Here is a 23,255-nt window from a genome sequence, read left to right on the forward strand (position 1 = left end):
CATAATATGTTTTTACTTTCAGGGGAAATCACTGTTCAAACTCATATGGAATGTCCCCCAATAGAGGATTTTATTTTTCTATATACTGATATGATCAGTTAATGTAATAAATTAACCTCAGCCTTTCTGTCTTTGTCATTTACAAATAATTTTTGCTTTACTTTTATGCTTGCCTGATGGCTCTCTCATAAGCTGTAAACTAGAGTTTCTCTTGTCAACTAAGAAAGAGTCTCAGAGCTTCATGGGAAGGATTGCATCAGGGACTTAGAACTAGTGATACTTCAAAGAACAGATTCTCAGGGACAAGCTTCTGAGCTGACACTGCTTGGACAACTTCAGATCACACCAGTGGACTAGGTGGGATTTCCAGGACTCATTTTAGTCTGGAAGCAAATGGCTTTCTGAAAACAAACTGCTGACAGAAAACTCAGCAGCAGAAGAATTAATTATATTATTAATTGTGAATTATAGTATATTAAGAATTAATTACTTACATTAGATTGAGTGAACTTGATGAGCTAAGTTTAATTGGAGCTACTTGTTTGGAGTATTGTTCATGTTGCTTTTGTGTGTGTTTGTAGGGTTTTTTTTCTTCATTGGATACATCAGGAAACCCTTTCTCTTTCTTCTTAAGCTATCTCTAACCTTCACTGTAGTAGACTCTGCTTTGCTACCTGAAGTTAAACAAATGGTACCCAATTCTCCCTGACACTCCTCTCCCCTCATCCTTCAATTCAGAAACTCTTATAGTCTCCTAACTTTCCTTGAACAATATAGTTATTGCATGGGTTTAATTAAAATGTCTTCTTTTTGCCAGAATATAATTTAAAACACTGACTTAACAACCAAAGCCATCCACTCTATTTAGAGAAAGACGGAGCACCATATTTGAGAAAGATTCCCATTTAATTAGATATGAAAAAAGCAACATATGTGGAGCCAGTGCTCACAAAGCTCTCTATCAGGGCGATTGTAAAAGCTTTGGAAAGGGGCAAAGAAGAGGACCTAGTGTCCTATTTAGACCACCCTCTAGGTTATCTCTCTGCTATTCATTGTCTTTGTGCTGTGACACAACTCCATATGTTGTAGAAATTAATAATACATTTTATTCTCGTCCATGGAAAAGCAAATTGTGTTTGGTGAAGATGCACTTGTTTACTGCCCTGTGGATGCTAAGTGGTTTCACACAATCAAGCAAATTTATTTCTATATTACTGATGGCCTATATAAGTATCTCCTCTTTGGTTTCTCCTTTGAAATAGTTATAATGCCCTGCTGTTTCCCATATTAATAAATGGGTTAAATAAAGCCTTTGGCATGAGTTTACTATCATGATTTTACTTTTGTTAAAAATTTTTATTTTTTTTTTACAGTTTCAGAGGTTAGCCTAGCTACCCAATGGATTTACCTGACAGAACCAGGTAAAATGCATTGCCTCAGGAATGCACTCCATGGGGAGGTTAACCCAGATATATCTCTTCTTGACACCCACAGGTGAGTTCCAAGTGACAATAGAATTTAACTTTGCTAACTCTCCCCTTCTCTGGTTTATTTTTATTCTTCCCTACTAGATTTTTGGTTTTGTTTTGTTATGGCCAATCAGTTAGTTCCCATTGTTGGTAGGAATGATTAGGAATTTGGTTTTATAATCTCACAATTTGGGTGATTTCTCTAGAAGGATGATAGACATCTATTCTCTGTTGGGAGAGATGACAGATAATTCAGCTCAGTAGGGTTTTTTTGTTTGTTTATCTGTTTGTCCTTTTATCTAAAATCAATTAATCATTTAGTGCACAGTGGGAGAAGAGCAGCTCTTTGGTATATTTATAACAGTGAAATTTTTTGTTTGTTTCTGTATTTATCTGTGGCTGAAGTTGCAGATTTAAGGCTATAAGTGCTCTGCGTGTCTGTCTGTCTGTCTGTCTGTCTCTAATTCAGAAAGGCCTTTATCGCTCATTGTAAGACTATGGAAAGATTTCCTATTTTTTGCAGGCTCAAGGTTTGTCATGAGTTTGCAGTCCAGCTGTTGGCCAGGGCTGCAGTTTCGTGTGAAATCTCGACTGGTTCCTCATGGGCTGGTGGGCAGAGGTCTTCAATTTCGCACTGGCTGTGGGCAAAAGCCTTCCTCAGTGTCTTGCTACATGGGCTTCTCTAGAGAGCAGATCACAATGTGGCAGCTGACTTTCCTCAGGGTGAGCCACAGAGCAGGAGAAAGCACCCAAGAAGGAAGTCATGGTCTTCTTGCAACCTGGTATCAAAAATAACATCTCATCACTCTGTCATATTTTATTCATTGGAAGCAAGTCAGTAAGTCCAGCCTACACTTAAGGAGAAGCAATTACACAAGGTATGAGTACCAGGAGGCAGACTCAGTGATCGTCTAGAGGCTACCTACCACAGATCTCAAAGACCTTTTATATATGTGGGTTATAGAACTGTCAATATTTCCCATATTAGAAATTGATATTCAAATTTTAAAAATATTTATTAATTGGCTCATTTAAAGATAGCAATGATAAATGCATTTCATGTTAACAGAAATAACATCTTAGCATTATTATTAAAATAATTTCAACCTCATGGACCCCAGAGAGAGAACTGCTGTCTTAAAGTGTCAGTTTGCTCCAGAATGTGAAAGAGCATAATGAAGAAAAAAGCTTGGAAAGTTAAGTTTCTTTTCCTTGGTTTAACATACCTGCATCTGAATAAAAAGTAATGAAATATGTTAAAATTATAGCAAAGTCCATTCAATGCCAATGGGCTTACTTGGTTTACCAGCTAATGCATTTGTCTATAACATTAAAGGTTATTCTCTGCCTTCTTCATAACCTTCCTGCATAGTAGAAACTCTGGGTCTTAACAGCATAATTTTCAGAACTTTATATTGACTGTATTAAGGCCTTTATTATTTAAGAAAAAACAAAACAAAGAGTCCTCACTTACAAAAGAACTAAGGTTCTTTTCCATCCCATGTTATCTTCTATGTTTATCCTTTAATGTTTGTCATTTTGATTGAGTAGGTAATCAAGTACTGTTTCTCTTCACCCATGACCCTATCTTAGTCAAGTATCCAAATCTCCTCTTACAACATTTAAAAAAAAAAAATTTGCCTACTCAAAATTAGATCCTAGATATAGGAAAGAATAAAACTTTAGGATCTCTCTTACATCTAAAACTATCTTTCCAGTTCCCTGGAAAATCACAAAATTTGTTCTTTTACCTTATAAAAAGAGAGGTTGGGCTTCCCTGGTGGCGCAGTGGTTGAGAGTCCGCCTGCCGATGCAGGGGACACGGGTTTGTGCCCCGGTCCAGGAAGATCCCACATGCCGCGGAGCGGCTGGGCCCATGAGCCATGGCCGCTGAGCCTGCGCGTCCGGAGCCTGTGCTCCGCAACGGGAGAGGCCACAACAGTGAGAGGCCCGCGTACCGCTAACAAAAATAAAATAAAATAAAAAGAGAGGTATTAGAAAGAATTTGATTTATTTGATGTGCTTTTACTATAAGAGTTACATGGGAAGAGCTGTCACATCAGAAAAGATACTCATTCTACCCTAGGTTAAATTTGGATAGATAAAATGTTATTAATATAAATATTCCAGGAATTGTATGCTTTGTGGGAAGTCCCTGGGTAATGATCAATACCCTTGCTGTTATAATGTTTTTTTTCCCTCTAGGATAACCGATCAAAACTCTGATGAAGTAGTTTTGCAGCATTTTCCTTTACTTGTCAGAGTCCTGGAGGTGCTTTGCCTGATATTAGAAAACAACAGTATCTTGTTAGCCATAATAATTTTGCATATTATTAAAATGTTTAATTGGCCACAATCTTCTTTTATTTGCATAAAGCATCTTCTAGACCAGTGGATTTCAAGCCACGATGCACATCAGACTTATTCTTGGAGTTTTATAAAAATTCAAATATCTAGGCCCTACTCTACACTTACTGAATCTATTTTTTTTATATACAGCAGGTTCTTATTAGTTATCTATTGAATCTTTTTACTTAATATTCTAAGAAAAAAATATGCCTTTAGACTATTATATGTTAACCTTAAGATTTTTCTATCTTTATTTTATGTGCCATTGAAACAACCAAATTTCTTCAACCAGTGTATTTTTCATGTTACGAAACTTCATCAGACATTTCACATTTGAAAATGGCCAATTATAAAATAACCATAGCCATTATTATTTCTGTGTTGTGGACATCGTTTTTTAAAACCACTCAAATGAAAATAATCAAAGCCTATTTTTTCTGAGCTTACTATAACAAGGGAGTCAGCCACCATTGCTTGCATCTTGGCAGAAACTCAAAGGTGGGCAGAGGAGTGGGAAAGCTCTATTGTGGGAAAAAAGGGAAGGCTTCAGGTGTGCCCTGATTGGAGGCTGTTGACCTGGAGAAACTGGAGGTGGCAAACCAGAAATGGCACATCCTGTGTGATTGGTTAGGTGGGGTATATTTGGCTTTGCTGGTTGGCTCTAAGTTGGAAGCTGGGGCAAAAATTCAGGAAGCTGTCAGTTTTTAATCAAGTACTGGCCATTTGGGGCTGATTGCTACAGGAATTAGCATTTGGCTTCTTGGATGGGTTGGCTTCTTGGGCTGGTTGCTGCAGGTTGTGGGTCAGAGTTCTACTTTTATATATAGTCTGGCCCTAGTCCATTGGTATATTCAGTCTCCCATCATCATTTACAGATAGCTTTTTTCTCACTATCTTCAAGCAAGTTGCTTGCTTGAAGTCTCTTCTATAAGCTACAGGCCAGCGTTTGTGTCTTCAGCAAAGGACAGTCTTAGAGGCCACCTTGTGGAGATGGACTGTACCACATCCTATGTACTATTGATGCTTCAAAGACTAATCTCTCAGGTCGAGGATTCTGTGCTGGCTCTGTTTAGACAACTTTCAGACAACAGCAAGATTTCCAGGACTGCTTTTAGTTCAGAAACAGACAGCTTCAGCTTCATGAAAACAGACTACTAAACCAAGATCCAGCAGAACAAGAATTAATGACATAAGACTGAATGAACTAATGAAAAATATTTTTGTGACTATTCATTGTGAATACTGTTGATATCATTTTCATGTATTTAAGAAAGTCATTTTACTTTCTTCCTAAACTTTCCATAATCCAAATCAATTTAGTAAACTCTACTTTTGTAAACCGAAGTAAAACATTTAAAAATGATATCTGGGGATGTCCCTGGTGACGCAGTGGTTAAGAATCCGCCTGCCAATGCAGGGTACACGGTTCAAACCCTGGTCCGGGAAGATCCCACATGCTGCCAATCAACTAAGCCCGTGCACCACAACTACTGATCCTGTGCTCTAGAGCCTATGAGCCACAACAACTGAGTCCGCGTGCCACAACTACTGAAGCCTCCGCACCTAGAGCCCGTGCTCTGCAACAAGAGAAGCCACCACAATGAGAAGGCCACGCACCACAACGAAGAGTAGCCCCCGCTCGCCGCAACTAGAGAAAGCCAGCACGCAACAAAGATCCAATGCAACCAAAAAATAAATAAATGAACTAATTAATTTAAAAAAATGATATCTGATTATCCCTGGACTCCAAATCAGATGTTCTGAATTCTGACTTTCCTTACTTTCCATGGCGATGCAGTTACTTGCACAAGTTCTTACCAGGATATAACTGGACAAATGGATTGTGCAACCAAGACCTTAGCTGGAGGGTCACATTTGAGAATGATCCTCATTGAATTAGGTATGACCAGCCTCTTTTAAGGAGCAAGGGCTGACTTTACTCATCAAACTGATGCCCACAAAGCCCTACTGGAAGTATAAGTTGGGTTCCTGATTTCTAGGGTCCCATTCTCACAGATGGTAAAGAAGGTCATTTCCTGGAAAGCCAGAAACCTCTGTCAATTTGGGGGACCTGGAGAAGAGAGGAATTTCCTTTAGTTTATGGATACTGCAGGTAGAGTCGATGGAGAGAGTTTCTTGGGTTTGGCTTTCCAACATGCTCTTCCCTCCGCCTAAAGTCCCTACCTCTACTTCTCTATCAGAAGGATTCCCACACCAAAGCCAAACAATCCTTCTAAACTGAACTAAAATTCCTCCTCCTCTGAGGAAGGCTTCCCAGCTCCTCCTCTAGATAGAACTCCCCCTCCAGGATTCTCAAAGCACTTGCATGCACACTTTCATTATCCAAGAGGCCTAGAGCAGAGCACAGTACATGGCATCACATGGCAGATGAACAAAAAAGGAGGCAAGGAAGGAAGGAAGGAAGGAAGGGAGGGAGGGAGAGAAGACTTGTAGCTAAGAAGAAATAGTGTGTGGTTTAGATTTCAAGAGAGATTGGATTTTAAAATCGGGGAGGGAGCTCAGACTTAGGCTCTCAATAATGCTACCTCTTAGCCACTTTGGCCTACTTTGGGGTCTGCTGCTAGACTCTCCTTTCCTTCCCTCCCTCTCTCCTTCCCTTCCAGGAATGGGGACATGAAACCCTGGTGTCAAAAGCTGGGGAGACATCTAGTCTGTAATCCTCCATCCCTTACTCCTGCGTGCGCCAGCAAGTTACCTAACCTCTGTCAGCCCTCCCTTTCCTTATCTCTGGAGTGGGAAAAGCGATATCCACAGTCTGGGGTGGCTGATAATGTCTGTAAAACCTTTCAGCCCGGTTCCTGGCCAGAAGTAGAGGCTGACTATTGTACTGTTATCATCGCCACTCCCCCCTCCAGGAATTGCAGTGCCCGCCCTATTAGCAGCCTGACCTCACTGTGCTCCCTTGACACATTTGTAATCCTCAGTGGCCCTTCTGCCTGCCAAGTCTTCTCCCTCTGGAGGTCAGGGTCCGGAAGCTGGGCTGCGAGGCACGGCCTCTTGGGTGGACCTCCACTGAGGCCCTGTGTTGGGGAGGAAGCAGGGAAGGCAGGGCAGCACCCCTCCCCCCCCACCTGCCCCCCACCCCCCGCACCTGCCCCGCTCCCGCCACAAGGCACGGGCCCTCCCCACCTGTGCTTCACAGGTGGACCAGGGCTCCCTCAGAGGGGAGGGAGGAGACGCACCCTAGAACTCATCTATACCATGAAGTACCTTCTCCGTTTCAGATCCTCTGTGACCCTCCGGAGCAAGGCCATCACAACCTGAGAAAGACCCTATCTACTTCCATTTCTTGAAGTTTCTATTTTTAAGAAATGGATAAATGCCAAAATGGGGTCATAAAAAGGGCAATTTATACATTACTCTTTGATGCTTTTTAACAAAAAAGCACCAACTGAATGACCACATTTGGAGACAATATGGGGGTCACATTTCAGGCTTACTGTGCAGAGGAGACCCAGGCCCGCCCGGCCCTGCCTCCACAGTCCTTACTGTCCGGTGTGGCCCTCTCCCCGCCAGCGGTGGACGTGGCGGGACGTGTGGTGTGTGTCAGAGGAAGCGGACTGTGCACGTGACGGGAAGTGGGCGGGCTGTAGAAACAAGGCTGGTGCTGGGCCTTGCGGGGGACACAGCTTCCTCCCAGTCTGGGTGTGCGGGGAACCGGAGGACCCCAGTCCTCCCTTCACAGCCCTACCCTGCCTCGGAGCCAATGTAGGCCAAACTCCGGTCATGGTAAATGGTCATTTCTTTGACCCTGGGATCACAGCCACGTCGCCTTATTGCCGGAGCAGATCCCTGCGCTCAGCCCTGGGCTCCAGGAGCACCGTCCGGTCCTCCTGGACTTGTGGATGTTCCCGGGGGCCCTGAGAACGAGAAGGGTAGGACTGAGGAGTGGGAGGGCACTGGGGCGAGGGGAGGATTGACGAACAACCACGCAGATGATCGTGGAGACGTCAATGCGCCCCGTCTCAGAAAAGTAGAATTCAGGACCTTGGACTGTGTGTTGAAAGGATGGGTTGGGGGCCACTGGATGGGCCCAAACCAGTCTGACCAGGCCTGCAGCTGGCCTGCTGCCTGTCTGTCCCTGCACTGTCCTTGGTCCAGAGAATGCAGCAGCAGAGCCCTTGCACTTGCCCTGGGACCTAATGGCCAGGCTGAGGGCTAGTCTGATTCAGTTCTAAGCCACTAGGCACAGCCATGGGAATAGAAGTCTCTGGCCAACCCTCTGGATTCCTAGGCATACAGCGAGGACGTGGCAAGAGGAGAGACCCTTGCCCTGGGTCCCCCCATCTCCCCCATGCTGTCCCCAGCCAGGCTCGTGTGATAGGCACAGGTTATCTCTTTGAATCTGCACAAAATATGGAAGATGCACATGGTCGTTCCCGCTGTTCCACGTTAGGCATTAAGAAACCTGCCCCAAGTGTCTACCGTGGAGTAAGTTTTAGGGCCAAGCACAGGCGCCTGTGGCTCCCAAAATTCAGCCCCTCCTCCCAACATCATATTGAAATTGCGAAGGGCTGAACACCAAAGGGTGTCTTTCCTGGTCCTGGTCTCTTATGCTGATAGCCTCTTCTTGTTCTTCGACGATCCCTGTTCTACCTTCTCCTTGCTGCCCTCTGCCTTGGCTGAACTTCACACCAGCATCAAAGGCTCCCCTGCCCTCTAGCTTCCCACTGGGCTTGGCAAAGGGAGGCCCCCATGGAGATCCAAGGAAGAGAGATGGGAGGAAGCAGGCAGAGGAGACGCGAGGAAGGCAAGGCAGGGGCATTTCCGCAGCCCTGGCACTCCAAGTCCTGGTTCTCTCCTACAGCTCCAGCTCTCCTGCTAGATTCCAGTCACTGCCCTTGCACTGGACCCTTGGCCAGGGATGGTAATGGCTCTCTCCCCGCTGTTGCTAGCATTGCTGGAAACGTCAGCTCTCGTTGGTTTTCCGTAATCCTGCCCCTTCCCTCGTACCCTGCTCCCTCATGAAACCCTCCTCAGTCACCCTGTTCAGGTGTATCTTCTCTCTCCCAGGGGTTCCTGACTGAGCTCTCCTGTTTGCTGCCTCTTCTCAGCTTGCAGTACTCTCGTCTTCCCTCTTCGCATACCCCGTGGTCCCCTGGGTCTACTCTTCCCTTCCCAGCCCCCCTCCACTAATCCTCCTCTGACACAGGATGGAGCTATTGCTTCTAAGGAAAAGGATGCAGGATGCCCCTGGTTCTGGGAGGCAACCCAGGCCCTTGACCCTGACACTTAAAGCTTGGCCTGTGCTGGGGACACATGGACACCCAGGTGGGAGGGGGCAGACCCTTGGCTCTCCACAGCTCTGCCTCTCACTGGGTCTGAGGAGACTCCCACCAATACCTCCTAGACCTGTGTGATGGAACAAATGTGGTCCAAGAAAGTCACTCAGTAGAGGATTCTACCTGCTCCCTACCAATCACTCTCGGCTCTTTGGGGCAGACCTTCCTCGGGGTGACTGCCAGTGTCAGTGTAGGTATTTCAGTCTCTGTCATTCCTTCACTGTGGGAAAGGGTTGGCAGAAATCCTCTTACAGAATTTCTTTTAAAGAATCCAGAGGAGACTTTTACAAGTCTCTTATATTCTGGCTGAGCGATTGAGTGCAAAACTGGAGATTTCGTGTGGTTTGGCGCCATCTAGTGAGTCAGGAGCCACCTGTCTACCTGTCGGTAACGCAGCTCTCCTGGAAGTCAGTTTGCCTTCTCGCTGGGCAGACGTTCTTTGACTTAGGTGTGCAGGAAAGTCATCCGGATGCTTGTTAAAAATGAGGATTTCTGGGCTCTACCTGAGGTTTTAACTCAGTCAGGAGGGAATCTAGGAATGTGTTTCTCTAACTAGCATCTCAGATGTTTGTGAGGCAAGGCTCTGGCCCACACATTGAGAGCAACTCTCGTGAAGAACTGTATTTTCTAAGTGTCCTGCTTTGCATGGATAATTATGTACACTGACATTGTTCGAAGAACTGTGCTGACCACTCCTAAATCTGTATCTTCAGCAAAAGCTCCTGAGTTTCAGGCTTGTGTTTTTGACAGGTGGCTTCATAACTATGACTAGAAATAGAAACAGATTCACCGTGGTCATCTCTGAATCTCTGTACCTCATCCTCAACCCCCTCGTATTCAGGGGAGGGTCGGTCTTTTTGTGTGTGCTATTCAGGCCTTCGACTGATTGGAAGAGGCCCACCCACGGTATGGAGGGCAATCTGCTTTACTCCATCTATCAGTTTAAATGTTAAGCTCCTTCAAAAACACCTTTACAGTGCTTCCCTGGTGGCACAGTGGTTGAGAGTCCGCCTGCCGATGCAGGGGACGCGGGTTCGTGCCCCGGTCTGGGAAGATCCCACATGCCATGGAGCAGCTGGGTCCGTGAGCCATGGCCGCTGAGCCTGTGCGTCCGGAGCCTGCGCTCCACAATGGGAGAGGCCACAACAGTGAGAGTCCCACGTACCAAAAAAAAAAAAAAAAAACCAACACCTCCACAGAAACACCAGGATAACGTTTGACCAAATATCTGGGCACCCCATGGCCCTGTCAAGTTGACACGTAAAATTAAGTAAGCATCACAAGGCCACCCTTGTCAACCTGGCACCTATCACATCATCTTAAACCATATTTAATTTCCAAATAAAGACAATATAAAGGTCATAATTCCACCTCACGTGAGACAACTGTCCTATGTACAACTGAAAAATGCACTAGCTCCTCCCCCAAAAGAGGAAGTAAAGTCCTTGAGTGACATTTACTCTTCTTCTTGATATCTTGTAGCTTAAATACTATGATGTTAAATTAACAATACTTAAATATTATCATATAAAGTCAATACATGTTATGCTTCATGATAAAGGAATAAGATGGGGAAGAAAACAAAAATATATATTTAATATATGTATCTTATATATAGATATTATATATAATAATACAAATTATAATATATAACTTCTTCCACTACTCATTCACTCATCCCATCTTCCTTTTGCTTCACGGTAGGGTGACCCAAACCTTCATTCCTGAAGGGTCTGAGCCATTCATAGTCCTGCCTGGATTGGGTAGCTGTCATTTTCCACTGATTTTAATCACAGGGCATGGCAATATTTTAAAACACCCTAAGGAATCTCCCATAGTCCCAACATATTCCTCCTTACCGCTATTGTGGAGTCGCAGTCCAATTTCTCTTTGATAGTCGGGCTCAGTCACATAAGTCAGCACAGTAACTCCCTTCTCTGCCTGTTGATTCAGAGGCATGAGGAGCTCAAAGTGACTGAGCGGAAGTCTTAACTCTCAGTTTAATGGAATCATTGTTGTGTCTTCTGGGGCAAGCATTCTTCCCTCTGGAACGAAGACCTCTATGCCAGCAGAGCATAAGGTCACGGGAACAGGAAGCAAAAATTTTGCTAGTGGGTCACTAGGGGTCATCGTGAGGGGTGACACTCCCATTCCCACCCCTTGATGCCTGTACCTGTGAATCTGAGCAATGCAAGGAAAGGCATCATATATTGGGTGCTGATTCGGAGCCTATGTAGCTTTCTGGAGAACCATGCCCCAGTCCTGCAACATATTGCCACCTAGCTGGCACTATAATTGAGTCTTCAAGAGGCCATTCCACTGTTGAATCGAGCCATCTGCTTCAGGGTGCTGGTGAACACAGCAAGACCAGTGAATTCCATAAGCATGTGCCCATCGCCGCACTTCCTCCTGCCTGACTGCCTTCAAACTGGGACGTCAGTGTTTTCCTGCCTTCGGACTCAAACTGAAACAGCAGCTCTTCCTGGGTTTTAAGACTGCCGGCCTGGGCTTCCCTGGTGGCGCAGTGATTGAGAATCCGCCTGCCGATGCAGGGGACACGGGTTCGTGCCCCGATCCGGAAAGATCTCACATGCTGCGGAGCGGCTGGGCCCGTGAGTCATGGCCGCTGAGCCTGCGCGTCCGGAGCCTGTGCTCCGCAACGGGAGAGGCCACGACGGTGAGAGGCCCGTGTACCACGAAAAAATAATAATAATAATAATAAAATTAAAATAAAGACTGCCAGCCTTCACACAGGAGCTACACCATTAGCTCTCCTGGGGCTCCAGCTTGACAACTGCATATCCAGCCCTTCTCAGCCTCCATAATCACGTGAGCTAATCCTTTACAATTAAAGAAAAAAAATGAGTGTGTGTGGGGGGGAGGATAGATAGATAGATAAATAGTAAATAGATATAAATATCTCCTATTGCTTCTGTTTCTCTGGAGAACTAACACAGATTTTGGTACTCGGAGGAATGTTTGACCAAATAGCTGAGCACCCTATGACCCAGTAGAGTTGATATATAAAATTAATCATCACAACACTTTTTCCTTCTTTTAGATCTTTTAGGTGCCACCATATTCCCAAACCATACCAGAAAACTTGAAATTATCCTTTAGACGATCTTCTTCCTCACCCCTCAGACTGCATTGGTTGAAATCATGGCTCTACCATTTACTAGCTGTGTAAACTTAGGGAAGTTACCTAACCTCTCCAGGCCTCAGTCTACTCATATGAAAAGACATTTAATAATACCTACCTCTTAAGGTTGTTTTGAGACTTAAAGGAGTTGATATTCAAGGAGCTGAGAAATGTCTAACGCCTAGTAAAGGGCTAAATGTTTATTAAATAAAATGAATTTTATAAATAAATAAATAAATCCAGGGACTTCCCTGGTGGTCCAGTGGTTAAGACTCAGTGCCTCCCTCCATTGCAGGGAGTGCGGGTTCGACCCCTGGTTGGGGGACTAAGATCCCACATGCTGTGCGGCGTGGCCAATAAATAAATAAGTAAATCCACGTAAAGACTACAGGACAGCAAATTTAAAACTCTTTGAAGCAGAGAAAAGAGAAATTGACTATAAAATTGACAATTAAACAGATAACTGTCTGCTCAAAACAATAATGAACAACAGAATATAGTGGAATTATGTCTTTAATTTGCTGAGAGAAAAAAATAACTAGAATTATACAACAATAAAAAATATTTTTCAAATACAAAGATTAACTAAATTAATTTTTAGGCAAACAAAAACTGAAGGAGTTGACCACCAAAGACCATCACTAAAAAGAAATCCAGAAGATTCTTTAGAAAGAAGAAAAATTATTCCAGAAGAAATATCTGATATGTGGGAAAGAAAAATGAGAAAATAAAATAGTAAAGATGTGAGTAAATCTAAGTAACATTGACTATATAGTACAGTAATAATGATAATGCCTTATGAAATAGAAAAAAAAGGAGAACAGTAATGGCATGACAATAGCAGAGAAAGTATGTGAGCCTTAAGCACTTTAGGGGAGGGGTGGTAATTTGGAAGGAGGAGGTATCCCTTAGAGGCTTGATAGTGAAAGGAAGGGAGGAAGAAACATCTGAATTTAAGTGTCCTTAGAAACAGAGTAGCACAGAATCAGAAGCATGCCACTAATGATGGCACACACACCCCTACCATTCATCAAAGAACCTGAACTCCATTGTACCAACAGAAGAGGGCACTGTTGAAGTAAGAGACACAGTAAGCCAGCTTCTCAGCCTGGGCTCCCACCACAGGAGAGTTTGAGACCAGGGCTTGTATGCAGATCACTTGAGAAGTGATCGCAGGGAACAGATGCAAGGGACTAGGGAAAGAGTCAAAGGAAGGAGGGTAAATCAAGCCAAGGGTGTGCCATCAAGCTGGTTACTGCTGTAGGCAACTAGGGCTCAATCTTGCTGGAGGCCCTCTGTGGAGCCCTGTAGAATACAGCATTGTCTGCCCTAGGGATAGAAGGAGGGGGTATTTCATCACTAGTTTAAATGTAACTTAACCCCACTGGTTGATGTGGCAGCCATGGAGGTGTGCTGTTTGGATCTCCCCTCAAGAAAGAATTTGCCATTTAGTTGAAAGGAGGGCAGCCTCCTGCTGCAGTGCCCACAGGATTGGCCTTTGCTTTGGAATGAGCTGTGTCCTTCTGGGGCAGCATCCAGTTAGTGAGTGAACACAGCGGCGGGTCCTAGGACTTTGCCATACGTAGTTAGAGAATGGTTTTCTTGTGGTGAGAACTTTTAAGATTTACTCTTAGCAACTGTCAAATATGCAATACAGTATTATTAACTATAGTAGCCATGCTGTACATTACCTCCCCATCACTTATCTACTTTATAACTGGAAGTTTGTATCTTTTTACTTTCTTCACTCTTTTTGCCCAGCCCACCGATCTGTTCTCTGTATTTATGAGCTTTGGGGTTTTTTTTTGGGGGGGTGGGGGGCGGGGATTCCACATACAAGTGAGATCATATAGTATTTGTCTTTGTCTGACTTATTTCACTTAGCATAATGCCTTCAAGTTCCATCCATGGTGTCGCAAATGGCAATATTTCATTCTTTTTTATGACTAAATAACATAATACATATTAATATACATAAATATATATTAATTTATATAATATATATTTTATACATCCATTCATCCACTGATGGACATTTAGGTTGTTTCCATAACTTGGATATTGTAAATAATGATGCAATGAACTTGGGGGCACATATATCATTTCCAGTTAGTGTTTTCATTTTCTTTGAATATACTTCCCAAAGTAGAATTGCCGGATCATGTGGTATTTCTATTTTTAATTTTTTGAAGACCCTCCATACTGTTTTCCACAGTGACTGTACCAGTTTACATTCCCACACACAGTATCATGTACTGTTTTTAGCTTTCAGGCTTCAGCAGAAAATCTGACACCACCATAAATGTCCAATTCAAGATGAAAAGATGTTCAGCCTCTCTGTAGTCATAGAAATGTAAATTAAAGCAATAATGAAATATCATTTTTGACTCGTAAAGTTGGCAGAAATTAATAAGAGCAATAACAACCAATTTGGGGCAAGACCTGGCACAATCCTGCAGGGAGCTGATGAGAATGTGGCTATAATTCTTTTCTTCATATGGAGAAAGGAGACTTTCATATGGAGAAAGTACCTTGAAAACACTAATTACAGTTCATTGTGGGTTTTTTCTTTCAAAATCTAATATGCAATGTATCAAAGTTTTAATTCTTTTGTTGTTGTTGTTGTTGTACGCGGGCCTCTCACTGCTGTGGCCTCTCCCATTGCAGAGCACAGGCTCCGGACGCGCAGGCTCAGCGGCCATGGCTCACGGCCCCAGCCACTCCGCGGCATGTGGGATCTTCCAGGACCGGGACACGAACCCGTGTCCCCTGCATCGGCAGGGGGTTCTCAACCACTGCGCCACCAGGGAAGCCCAAAGTTTTAATTCTTAAAGCCTAGTTTATCTTAAACCTTCAAGCTCAACCTACAAATCAGTTTCTTCTGTACAAATCCAGCAATGGAAAAGAAGTATAAAAATTGTTTCTACTGGCTCTTTGATTAATGTCAACTAACTTAAGTTTAACAGATTAAATCCTTCTTAAACATTTACTTCATTTATTTTTTAATTAATCACACTTCCTCAGACATTTGAAAGTACAATCACAAATTCAATATATTGGATTCTTCCAGGTAATTGAAACTCCTGTCGTGGCAGACTTAACAAGAGCAAAATTATTCTCAGCAATTATGAGAACTGCAAATTAATAAATCAGTCTTGCAAATGTGGTGTGTCAGATTCTCTTACCCATTTCCAACATCATAAAAACGGAAAAGCAGACAAAGCATATATAAAGCAGTAGAATTATTTCAAGACTTGTTACAAATCCCATACAGTATAACCCACTGGAAAGAATTCCGCATCCAGTGTTTCATTATCTCTATAGTTATTTTATAGCTGTCTAGGGTTATAAATTGCTACCTCAGGAAACAAAATTATGATCTCAGCTGAATGATTCTATTCCAGCTGCAGGTTGAAAAGTTGACTAATTTTACTGCCTGGTTTGAGATGCGTCTGCACCCTCTTTCTCTATTACTTGCTTACCTGTCTCATCGCCCACTTTTTCTAGAGTACTGTGTTGGCACAGGTGGAGGTGATGAGCCTACATGGGGTGGTCACTCCAGCTAATGGGGCCTCATCCATAACCACAGGCCGGCGAGTTTATACATCCTCATGGAAGAGCCTACCCTCTCCTCCACACCAGGAGGAAGGGAAATGTCACGCAAGCCCACCCCTTGAGAATGCATCCTCCCATTTTAGATCAACAAGGAAGCTTCTGTGACGGGCTTTCTTCTCTGTAAAATTTAACTCTTTGTTTAAAAACAAGTCCTCCTATGCTCAGCCAGGGAGTACCAGTGGTAACACTCCTGTTTATGAATCTTTGGGGAACAAAGTCCTTTCCTATCAAAGTCAGCCATGGTTGAAACACAAATAGATATACACGCCCCTCATAAATTTTGTTGGCATATCATAGAGTTTGCCAATCGTCCTCTTCTCCCTTCCCTGTTCATCCCAGGTGGAGTCACAGACATCCTCCACCGGCCTTCCTAGTTTCTCCACTCCCCTGCCTGTCATCTGGGGGCTAAGAGTCGGTCTTGTCTACACGGACCCAATACTTGGCCACCCGGAATGAGCCTGCACAGGTTCAATTAGCAATTGATCTTACTGCTGCCTTGCTGGTATGTCCAGGGCCAGGCTTCCTTCTCCACTGCCAGCAAAACCTGCTACTAAAACACTGAAACCCTCCCCTAGGCCCCAGCCTCCTTGGGTGGGACCTTCCCCTCCTATACCAGCGTTTCTTCAAGGGTGGCGCAGGATCACTTGAAGCAGACTCATTTGAGGTGTTTGTTAAGATACAGAATCCCAGGCCACATCCCAGACATACTGAATCTCTGGGGATGGACATAGCACTCCTTCAGTTTGAAAGGTGATTCTTCCACACACCAGAGTTTGAGCACCCTCAGTCATCCTCGTCTCTGCCTTCCTTGGACCAATGGAGGTGGCATCCGATTCCCTGCTGTGAATGGCGTGGACCTAGGGCTCTGTCAACCCTCTGACCATGGGCATCACCTCTGACCAGCATGTCCCTGGCAAGGAGCCACTTCTGGGGTGTAATTCTCAACCATTTTTACTTAAACCCCAGCATGCTCTGTATTCATGGCTTAACTTATATTCTTGCTTAATTTGACTTGACTGCTTTTGTTTTTTATTGCACGGTAATTTATTCCATAAGTGCCCCCTTTTGATAACTTGAAATACTAACGACACGGTTTAATTTCTCTCTTAGCAAGTGAAGTTTCTCCCTCATTAGGACACTCTCTGAGGGGCCACCAATCACAGACTGGCGGGTTTCAGGCCAAAGAACTATTTCCTTCAGTTAGTTGTGGAACTGGAAGCCTGTACCGAATTGTGCAGCTGCAGTGTGATCAGTGCTTTCAGGCAGGGAAACAGCCTCCTTTAGGAAAGGCAGTCAATTCTCTTAGGAAAATGAAGCTTTCAGGTTTGAGCTGCAAAATGAACAGGCCACTCAGCAGCTGGGATGGCCAGGTTCCTGGAGAGCAGGGGTGGGAAGTCCAGTCTTTCTTGCTCTGGGCAGCAATGCAAAACCCATCTTTTGACCCTTCTACTCTGAAGAGTAGCACCCACATCCTTCCAGATGAGCTCTCATCCCTGCCCTTAGCACCTGCCTCTCTGGGTTCTAACCCTCAGGATCTTTCCCCTGCTTCCCAGGTAGATAACTGATAGATGGGCCCACACAGGTTATGGATGGTTTGCTGTGTTACCTTTTTTTCTAAGTGAGTCTGAATCTCCATGAGACACTCACAGAGCTATGGTGTGTCAGACCTTAAGATGATCTGGTCCAACTCCTCCTCCACGGACAAACAAATGAGCTCAAAGCAGACAATCATCTGAAAAAACACATACTAGGAAGGGGTGAAGCCTGGGTGTGAACTGTCAGAGCCCTGCCCTCCTTCCAGTGCCTTCTTTATGCCCCCCTACAGACATACCTACACGGAGAAAAAGAAAGGATGGTCCCCAAACACTGCCCTACCTCCCTCTGTCCACTGCCTCCTCCAGCCTTAACCTCTTCTCTGCATGCCAGACTCATGCATCCATCTGTCTGCTGACAGCTCCTCTTGGGTGTCCAACAAACACGTCCAAAACCAACTTGTAGCCCATAGCCTTCAATTTCCTCATTTCAGTAACTGGCACGTCTGTCCTTCCGGTCGCTCAAGTCAAACACCTTGTAGTCCCCCTTGCTGTCCCTTTTATACCACGTTCCATTCACCAGCACATCCTGTGGCCTCCACTTTCTATCCAGGATCTGATCTCTTCTCCCCAGCCACACAGTAGGACCAAGGTCCTAGACAACATTTCCTTACATCCCCATGGCTCCCTGAATGGTCTCCCAGTGTCTACACCTTTCCCCTTCCTGCAATCTACACCCCACACAGCACCCCAGGTGAACATGGGCCACCCCTCTCTTATGACCCTCCCACGGCTCCATCTCAGGGTAAAAGCTGTGGTTCCCACGGGCCCACAAGTCCTACAGGACATATAATACCCTCAGCCCCTCCTCCTCTCCCATGGCTCCAGTCCACACTCTGCTCAGGCCACCCTGGCCTCCTTGCCCTCCCTCATCCCTCACATTTGCCCAGCCTGCCACAGGCTCCAGACCTTTGTTCACTCTTTGCTCCTCTACCAGCTGTCTCCCCATATCTTTGGCACTCACACCCTCAGTTCCTTCAGGCCCTGCTCAGATATCGCTTTAAGGAAGAGGCATCTGACCACCCCATATAAAACTGGAATGATGCACCTTCCCTATACTCCCTACCCCCTTGCTCTGTTGTTCCCTGGAGCACTTACTATCTGACATACTTTATATTTGCCTGTTTATTTATTTTTTTATCACCTTGTTTTACAATACAAGCTCCATGATGGTGGTGGAATTTGCCGTGTTCACTGTTGAATGCCTGGCATGTAGAGGGGTGCCTGGCACTTAGTAGGTGCTCAATAAATATTTGGTGAACGAATGGGTGAATGGATGATTCTTGCAGGATATGCTGTGTGAGACATTTTATGTTCACCATCGCACTTCATCCTCACATACCTGTAAGATGGGTATCATTGTCCTCATTTTACAGACGAGGGAATGAATGCTCAGAAGGGTTAAAGACTAAAAACAAACTAAAAACAAACCAGCACTCATCGCTGGTAATTGGTAGGGTCAGGATTTGAACTCAGTTCTAATGGATTCAAAGCCCATGCTGTTCACATAAACCAAACCAAAGGAATCAAACATATCACCCTTCTTAGATTTGCAGTTGAAAAGACATGGTATGGAGGACATGGTAAAGTATTGAATCCCTAATCGTGGGATTTCATCCACTCTAGCATTAGACCTTCCACAACCCCTCAAGCCATTCACCTAGGTGCACCTACCCTGTCTACGCCTCTGTCTGCAGCAGGGGCAGCCTCACTGGGTCCCTTTTCATGCAGCTGGCTTGGAAGAGCATCCCCAGCAAGAGCTCTCATCATTACCCTGCTGTGCTAACTCTGTCTCATTTGTAGCTAGACACTACCTGGTGCTCATACTAACTAGGAATAGTGCCTGTTCCCACCTCATAATTCATAGGGTGTTGGGTAGAGTACTCAGAAATGTCTTCCTCAGTATTGGGAAGCAATTAGCCCTAGAGTAAACATGACTCTGGTCCCACATAACAGGTCTTAAAAGGAGGACCTAAAAGGATCAAATGAGTTCCAAGTAACTTAGCTGCATCCCAGAGCAAAGTTCAGGAATATTTATAGGATACAAAATTATCAGTCAACAAAAAAATTCACAATGTCTAGTATCCAATAAAAAATTATTAGACATCCAAAGAAGCAGAAAAATATGATCATAATGAGGGGGAAGAAATCAATCAGCCATTTGAAAATGATACAGATGTTAAATTTAGCTGACAAGGACATTAAAATAGTTATAACTGCATTCCATAGCTTCAAAAATTTAAGTAGAAACATGGACAATATAAGAGACACAAATCAAACTTTTAGGATGAAAACTACAAAATGAAGAAGTACACTGGATGGGATTAACAATGGATTACACATTGCATAAGAAGAGGTTAACAAACTTGGATAGTTTCTATTGCTGTTTTCAAGTTTGCTGATCTTTGTTCCTACTATGTCTAATCTTTTGTTAATCTTATCTGGTATATTTTTTATTTCAGATATGATAGTTTTCATCTCTAGGAGCTCAACTTGGACTTCATCTTCCATTTCTCTGGTTATCATGTTTAATTTTCCCCCTAGATTTTTTTAAATTAAATTTTTTTTTGGCAGTGTTGGGTCTTCTTTTCTGTGCGAGGGCTTTCTCTAGTTGTGGCAAGCAGGGGCCACTCTTCACCGCAGTGCGCAGGCCTCTCACTATCGCGGCCTCTCTTGTTGCGGAGCACAAGCTCCAGAAGCGCAGGCTCAGTAGTTGTGGCTCACGGGCCTAGTTGCTCCACGGCACGTGGGATCTTCCCAGACCAGGGCTCGAACCTGTGTCCCCTGCATTGGCAGGCAGATTCTCAACCACTGCGCCACCAAGGAATCCCTAAAAGTAATTTTTATTGGAGCATTAGTTGATTTACAAAACTGTGTTAGTTTCCGCTGTAGAGCAAAGTGAATCAGTTATACATACATTCACTCTTTTTTAGATTCTTTTCCCATATAGGCCATTACAGAATATTGAGAAGACGTCCCTGAGCTATACAGTGGGTCCTTATTAGTTATCTATTTTATATATAGTAATATGTATATGTCAATCCTAATCTCCCACTTTATCCATCCCCCCCTTCCCCCCTTGGTAACAGTAAGTATTTTTCTATATCTGTGACTCCATTTCTGTTTTATAAATAGGTTCATTTGTACTATTTTTTTAGATTCCACATATAAGCAATGTCATATGGTATTTGTCTGACTTACTTCACTCAGTATGATAATCTCTAGGTCCATCCATGTTGCTGCAAATGGCATTATTTCATTCTTTTCTATGGCTGAGTAATATTCCACGTATACGTATACCACATCTTCTTTATCCATTCTTCTGTCGATGGACATTTAGGTTGCTTCCATGTCCTGGCTATTGTAAATAGTGCTGCAATGAACACTGGGGTACATGTATCTTTTCGAAATACGGTTTTCTCTGGATATATGCACAGGAGTGGGATTGCTGGATCATGTGGTAGCTCTATTTTTTTTTTTTTTAAAGGAACCTCCATACTGTTCTCCACAGTGGCTGTACCACCCCTAGCTTTCTGAATTACCATTTTAAAGGGGTTTTTGTTTGTTTGTTTTACTAATTCTATCATCTGTGTCAATTCTGGTGTTTCAATTGATAGATTTTCTTCCTCCTTTTAAGCCACATTCTTCTACTTCTTTATATGTTTGGTAATTTTTATAGGATCCCAGTTACTGTACGTTGCTGGATGCCGCATATTTGTGTATTTCATAAATATTCTTGACCTTTGTTTGGAACATAAAGTACTTGGAAACAGTTTGATGTTTTCAGGTTTTGCTTTTAAGCTTCGTTTGGCCCAACCAGAGCAGGATTTAATCTAGGGGTTTTTTTTCCCCACTACTGAGGCAAGACCAGTCTGATTACACTACCCAGTGCTTCATGGATTGTGAGGTTTGCCAGCCTGGCTAGTCATAACAGATACTATTTACTGTGTGACTCTAGGTATTGCCCCCTTTTATCCTTTCAGGGTGTTCTTTCCTCACACACATACATTGAACAGCACTCAACTGAGTACTTGAGGGGAGCCTCTGTGTTTTTCTAGACTTCTCCTTAGCTGCAGCTTTCTCATCTCTGTTACTTTGCCTCCTTAAACCCTATTAGCTCTGCCTGTTCAGTGCAGGGAGCCCACTAGGCTCTGCTTGGTTCCCCCTCCTTATACCACAGCCTAAAAACTCTCTTTAGGCAGAAAGTTAGGGCCATCGTGGGGATTACCTAGTTGGTGTCCTGCATCTCAGGGATCACTGTCTTCTGTTACCTGATCCAATTTCTTGAATCCTGTTGTTTCATATATTTTGTCTGAATTTATAGTTATTTCACATGGGAGGATAAATCCAGACCTTTTCCTCTATCTTGGCCCTGGCATTTAAAACAAAGTATGTATTTGAAATTGGATTATTGCACTTAAAATGTAAAAATAATTATAAGTTCAGAGCTGAAAGTTTTTGTAGTTAAAAGAAGAAATTTTATTATATCCTGGAATTTATGATTTGTCTTTCAGATTTTCACCTAGTTAAAAAACACACACACACAACTAACATTGCCAAGAAATTTTTTTGTTTAAGGGGAAATGTAGGGCCTTTCTGAACTAGCCAGACAGGGGTCCATGTGGTGGTGTTCTGCATTCGCATCACAACTTAAACGGAAACTTTCACAATATCTGGAGCCTTGATGTCCTGCAAATAAAGGAGGAGGATGTCCTCAAATTCCTTGCAGCAGGAACCCACTTAGGTGTCACCAACCTCGACTTCCAAATGGAACAGCACATCTATAAAAGGAATCTACATGGCATCTATATCATAAATCTGGAGAGAACTTGAGAGAAGGTTCTGTTGGCAGCTTGCACCATTGTTGCCATTGAAAACCTGGCTGATGTCAGTGTCCTATCCTCTGGCCAGCGAGTTGTGCTGAAGCTTGCTGCTGCCATCAGAGCCACTCCTATAGTGGGTGCTCTACTCCTGGAACCTTCACTAACCAGATCTAGGCAGCCTTCAGGGAGCCAAGACTTCTGGTGGTTACTGATCCCAGGGCTGACACCAGCCTCTCACAAAGGAGTCTTATGTTAACCTGTCTACCATCGCTCCCGGTAACACAGGCTCTCCTCTGTGCTATGTGGACATTGCCATCCTGTGTAGCAATAAGAGAGCCCACTCAGTGGGTCTGATGTGCTGGGTGCTGGGCCTGGGAAGTTCTGCACATGCGTGGCACCACCTCCCGTGAACACCCGTGGGAGATCATGCCTGATCTCTGCTTCTACAGGGATTCTGAAGAGATTGAAAAGGAAGAGCAGGCCTCAGCTGAAAAGGCTGTGACCAAGAAGGGATTTCAGAGTGAATGGACTGCTCCAGCTCCCATATTCACTGGTATTCGACCTGAGGTTACAGACTGGTCTGAAGGCACAGGTGCCATCTGCGCCTATTCAGCAGTTCCCTACTGAAGACCAGAGTGCTTAGCCCACCACTGAGGACTGGTCTGCAGCTCAGGCCACTGAATGGGTAGGAACAACCACTGAGTGGTCTTAAGCTGTTTTTCCACAAACTCTTACAATGGAAATAGGTTGATAGAAAATAAACAGTTGCTAATAAATAAATACATATATAAATAAATAAATGGAAAAGTAGAAGGAAGGAAAAGTGGTAAAGGATGGGGTAAGCAGTGATCATTCATCAGAGAAGGGAAGAGGAAATAAAGTAACAGCAAGAAGAAATCTGTCTTAGTTTATCTACAACCAGTGCAATGGGAATGGCTGGAAACCAGAAAGCCTGGGTTTAA

General features: G+C 43.9%; 1 pseudogene; it reads left to right on the forward strand.

Annotated features, from left to right (window-relative positions):
* Window positions 1–7,255: 7,255 nt before the first annotated feature.
* Window positions 7,256–23,005, forward strand: LOC131756863 (small ribosomal subunit protein uS2 pseudogene; annotated as a pseudogene).
* The last annotated feature ends 250 nt before the right edge of the window (window positions 23,006–23,255 follow it).

The sequence above is a fragment of the Kogia breviceps genome, chromosome 1 (genome assembly GCF_026419965.1).
Source record: "Kogia breviceps isolate mKogBre1 chromosome 1, mKogBre1 haplotype 1, whole genome shotgun sequence".
Taxonomy (NCBI): domain Eukaryota; kingdom Metazoa; phylum Chordata; class Mammalia; order Artiodactyla; family Physeteridae; genus Kogia; species Kogia breviceps.